The sequence below is a fragment of the Perissodus microlepis genome, chromosome 8 (genome assembly GCF_051167445.1).
Source record: "Perissodus microlepis isolate ML-2025 ecotype Zambia chromosome 8, ASM5116744v1, whole genome shotgun sequence".
NCBI classification, from domain to species: domain Eukaryota; kingdom Metazoa; phylum Chordata; class Actinopteri; order Cichliformes; family Cichlidae; genus Perissodus; species Perissodus microlepis.
Window position 1 is genome coordinate 27,656,316 of NC_140468.1, and position 6,110 is coordinate 27,662,425.

Consider the following 6,110-nt stretch of genomic DNA (forward strand, 5'->3'; position numbering starts at 1 on the left):
ATCACGAAGATGGCCCCAACTGACAGCGTGCTCAGTGAATACCTCAGCCAGCAGAAACCCAAGAAAGTGGAGGAAGGTGAGGAACCATCATGGAAGGACAGGCCCCTGCACGGTATGTACCACCGGCAGATAGAGGAGGTGGCTGATATCTAGAAATCCTACCAGTGGCTGGACAAAGCTGGACTGAAAGACACGGAAGCACTAATCATGGCAGCACAGGAACAAACACTGAGCACAAGATCCATTGAGGCTGGGGTCTATCACACCAGGCAAGACCCCAGGTGCAGGCTGTGTAAAGACGCTCCAGAGACAATCCAGCACATAACAGCAGGGTGCAAGATGCTAGCAGGCGGGACTTCCAGATACAGACGGACAAAATGGTGGTGGCTAACCAACCGGATATAGTGGTGCTAGACAAACAGAAGAAGACGGCCATAGTGATCGATGTAGTGGTTCCGAATGACAGCAACATCAGAAAGAAGGAACACGAGAAGCTGGAGAAATACCAAGGGCTCAGAGAAGAGCTCGAGAGGATGTGGAGGGTGAAGGTAACGGTGGTCCCCGTGGTAATCGGAGCACTAGGTGCGGTGACTCCCAAACTAGGCGAGTGGTTCCAGCAGATCCCGGGAACAACATCGGAGATCTCTGTCTAGAAGAGCGCAGTCCTGGGAACAGCTAAGATACTTCGCCAGGACACTCAAGCTCCCAGGCCTCTGGTGGAGGACCCGAGCTTGAAGGATAGATCGCCCGCAGGGGACGAGCGTGGATTTTTAAAAAATATGTATATTTGTATATATATATTTATATATAAAGAAAAATGTGGTATTACTTTGCATTAAGATTCACTTTATTTAGAACAGAGCTAAAGTGTTTTTTAAGGTCCTTTGCTGCCCTCCAGTGACTTATAGAAAATACTGGGAAACTGATGTTGTCAAGCATTTTTGCTGAAGTCAAATTCAATATAACCATAAAAAAACCCAAAACAACAAAAGCTAATATGTTTTTTATACTCTATTATAAATACAATATAGGTTTATGAGATTTACTAATCATTGCATTCTGTTATCATTTATGTTTTTCACAGTATCCAAGCTTTGTTGGAACTGGGGTTGTAATTTAAAGACCAGGACTAAATGCTCAGAAAAACCATAATATGAATACTGAAAATCTGTGTGATCTATGCTATTAAAATTATTAGTAATATAATAAGCAAGTCAACCTATAAATCCACAACTGATTTCAGTGGATATATGCCACGATTGCTTTCTCTTTATATGGGCATTTTTTTCATTGAGTTAACACTTGTTCTGCTACCTGATGTGTTTTGAGTATGTCACACCAAAAGGACCATTGATCCAGCATGATTTAAATTCATATAAAAGCAATAAAATACAATCTGCAGTGTCTGTGCAGAATGTAATAATTTCTGTTAATTGAGGAAAAGTTTGTTAATCAAACACAGTAAATCACAGGGAACATTGCCATCATCTTAACAGCTGAAGGACTGCAGTAGCTGGTTACAGTTAGATGCTGTTTTAGACTTCTTGTCTTGATGCATGCGCAATCATCCAGGTATGGAAATCCGAAAAAGTTAATTCTGTTCATCTGTACGTAGCGTTTTAGTGGGAGAAAGCTTTCCTGACTCATCCAAGTGACTTCTTCAGTCTCAGCTGACCACAGGTTTCCCCAACCTTTAGACAGGACATTTACATAATGACTGAAGTCAAGTCAAGTTATCTTTATTTATATAGCACATTTAAAAGACATCAAGTGTCGGCCAAAGTGCTCAACAGAGGGATAATGTAATAAAAAGAATTAAAATAGATAAGAGGAAAACATTATAGAAAACACTGTAAGACATCCATATGCAAATATGAACATACATATACAAAAATGTACACATTCACACACAAGGACACATACGTGAACATAAAATACATGTATACTGAAACTAACCACTGATTAACAATGGGCTGTGAGGTCAGTTTCTTGATCAACAACCACTGATTAAAGACCACCTTTACAACCAATTGTCTGTATGATCAACTCAGTCACCTATAACATCTCAAAATGTCGGGCTTCGATCCTCAGTCTGTTAGTAGGCAGGTCTAAACACCACATCCAGAACACCTTGGATTTTGTTGAGAAGGTGAGAAATGTTATTATGGAGACAGATGAAACAATGGTCTTGTATGAGATTACATCTCTCTTCACTTGTGTTCCAGTCACTGAAGTAGTGGAGGAAGTTCGTAAGAGTGTCTTGAGTCATGCTCAATCATCCAGGTAACTAAATTCCAAAACGTTGATTCTGTTCATCTGGACGTAGTGTTTTCAGCGGGAGAAACATTTCGTCCAGATGAACAGAATCAACTTTTTGGGATAGTTTGTAAGAGATTACAGAATTACCCAGACCTCAGCAACAGGACCACTCTCAGTACTGACCAGGTGTTTTTTCTCTCGTGAACTGTTGTCATTCCACATATTTCACATACAAGGGTCAGTACTACAGGCAGAAATATGGGTGTACAACAGTTTCCCCAGTTTCACCCATTGTGGCCAACTTGTACATGGAAGAAGTGGAAAAGTTTGCTCTGTTATCCTGAAACACCACCAAGTCATTATTTCAGGTCTGTGGATGACATACCAGGATGGAAATCAAATCTCAGGACGTACCATAATTCAATAATCACATTAACGCGGCAGACCAGTACATCAACTTCACCAAGGAGGATATGTAAAATGACAGGTTAGTCTGCGACTGTCAGATCTCCATCAGTAATGTGAGACATTTAAAAATTATGTGTACTGTAAACTAACACATACGGAGGAGTATTTAAGGTTTGACTGTCATCACAAACTGGGTGTTATCAGGACACTACAACACAGAGCAAACACCATCCCCACAGACACTGTGGCCAGGGAAGCAGAATAAGATCATATCAAAAAGGCCCAGAGTAAATGTGGTTATCCAAGCTGGATATTTGTCAAAGCTGGGAAGGCACCAAAAGAATGCTCTTGGCGATCCAGGAAAGAAGGAAAACTTCTGTACAGCCTTTAGTGATCCCTTATGTGTCAGGAGTATTGGAACAACTGAGACACATTTTCTCTCAACGCCACATCTCTGTGGTTTTCAAACCCCAAAACATGCTGCACCAAAAATGAGTCCCAAGGATCAGGTCCCCCAGCACAAAGTGCCAGGAGGATTCAATTCTTACTGTGGTACTTCACAAAGGTAACTTGTTTGCAGGCCAAACCTAGTCCAGAGAAGGTCATTTTCAAGACTAGAGATCAGCAGGAATTAAATTTGTGCCTACTGACCACTGCAATCAAGATCACTATGCTCTCAGTGCCCATACAGTTAGAGGGTCTACATGGCCTGTTTTTTTTGTGTGTATATTTACTGACTTTATGTGTTTTTGGTCTTATACACACACAAGTTTCCAACATTTTTGCATTTTAAGAAACTACACTTGCACGCTCCCACATTTCTGCAAAGTTTACCCTTGTCTTATATTGTCATTTGTCAGTAGGCTGCAAAACAGTGGTGGGGCACCCTGTGGCTCCTTGTCAAAAACGGCAAAAATATTCTCTGCTCAGGGAATTGAAGGGGAATGATAAAACAGGAAATGCTAACACTGTGGTACAGCCAAACCCAGGCCTGGTCACCTGTTTGCCTGTCGGTGACCTAAAGCAGCATAGTCAATTCTGATAGTTGAGAAGGAGACTGACCATCAGTCAGCTCGCTGCAAAACATTCCCATCAGTAGCCAGCAAGCTGCAATATATGGATATCAAGAAATGTTGAAATTAAATGGTCCAGAAATGAGCCACCCCACATCCTAGATGCTATCTAGAATGCGGATACGCCCCTCCTCCTTTCTTCACTTCCCCTTAGTGCTGCCCAATTCTTGGCCTCTAGTCTCCTTTTTCATGGAGGGTACTGCTCCTTGTGGCTGTTCATCTTGTAGCCAAGCATCTCAGTGATCACTGCTGCCATGGTGTAAATCAGCTCCGGGGTTTTGGTGACGATCGCAGCAGTATCAACTCAATTTATTTTGAGTTGTTGCCCATCTTAAGGGTGATCATACCAAAGCCAGTTACTGCGGTCACAAACATGACCTTTGTTCAAAATCTCATCAGAACAGTGCATGAGACCAGGGGATTTACTAGGAAGCATTCCCTGAAAACCCTTATAGATATACAAACAAAATGCATGGTATTTGATAGGTGCGGGCAGTATGACAGATGTTCTGATAGTTAAACATAATTCACATGCTAGAGAGAGTTCATTAAAAGTGAAGCATAATACTGAGTTCTGGTTATACCTTGGGGGTATTAATTTAGAGTCATTTAGATTAATGTAGTTAATCCACCACAGGTAGCATAAATAGAGCTAATTAGCCTGGAGGTTGTTATCATGTAATCTTTATTTTGTACCTATTTGATATTAATTCAAGGTATCTGTGTACTTTTGCATGGGCATATTTTAGGTCATCGCATATGTAGTAGAGGAATTTAGGGTTAATAGTTGCAGGGTAAGGTGAAAGGACTAAGACAAAATAGTGAAAAACACAAACAAGGGGGAACTGTTGGGGTTATTGTTCTTTACCTTTTATTCTAGATAAACAAGCACACACATACACACCTAAACACAAATATAACCTCATATAGGCACGAGCACACAGACAGAGATATGCACCCCCACCTATACACACTGACACACATCACCTCATATCAGCATAGAACACACAGGATTGACACAGGCGTCAACATATAAAGAACTTTCATCTTTGGGCATGTTTGAGGTTCAATGTAGAGTTCTGGTTTCTGTAATCATAAAGTTGTTATAAGAGGTGAGCATACATCATATTACATGTGGACTTGCAATGTCTCTGTAATGGCACCAGCAGGTCAGGTCAGGAAGCACCCAGCAAAGAGTAGTGATGCCCTATCTTAGAGATAACTTTATGTGTTATCAGATGTATGGAGGTATAAATGTGCAGAGGCTTTTTTAATTAATTACTTTTTTAATCAGTGGTGCCATAAGGGTTAGGATGCATGTTTTAGGGTTAGCACCTTGTATCTTTTTTATGTACCATGTGGACACTCCAGAATGTTGTTATATTCAGATTGGACAACCTGCAAAGTGCCTGAAAATAGGTGGATGGACCTTTGTTGGAAAAAAAAAATCGAAGTATTTGATATATGAAGCTAAAATTCCAAAGCAATCATGCATGTTCAAGAATCAAGATAGTTTAGAAAACATTCTAAAAACATGATGATTTGAAATGGTGATCCAGATGTTGAAAATGAAAAATATGCACATTTTTAACAAAAATTATTTTCTGAGTTATCAGTACCATCTCGAATCCTCAGAAATTTGTTCCATTTGCCAAAAAAATTTAAGTGGGTTGAAAAACATTTCTTGAAAAGTTGATATTTGAAGCTTTAGACAACATTTTTTGAGACGGTAGACAATAAATTTTTTATGCAAACCAGAGAAGGTCAAACAGAACATGCTGATTTGATATTGACCCTGCTGTCATTTTCTATTTTTATCTATTTTAGTCTGATGTTACTTACAGTAAAAGTAGGTTTTAGGCATACATTTGTACAACCTTTTCTTTCGCAAAATGCTTTTCATGTGATGTCAGCCCAGGGTGTTAACTTAAAGAAGCTTATCATGAATGAGAAAAAAAAATCAAATAAAATAAGGATAAGTGATAAGTAAGAAGGATCAGAGTTTTATTCCATTACTATTTGAAGCTTATTTTATTCCGATTTGCCACTTTAAAGTAATACGTAAACCATCCATATAAAACACTATTTTTAAATTCCTTGAAATTTTATGTGGAAAGATTACTGAACTAGACCTAAACAACCGGGGGTATAATTGATAAAAAAAAAAAAACCCTCCTGAAACAACACAAACAGGGCAAACAACAACATGAATAAAACAGGTTTTGGTCTGCATCTTGGACCCATTACCTCCATCACTAATGAACTAACAGACTATATTAAAGAGGCCAGTCATTTTGGAATTTTTGGAAGTGGATGTCAAACTTGACTGTCAAACCACGCAACACTTGACTGACATTTTTAGCTTTCTTG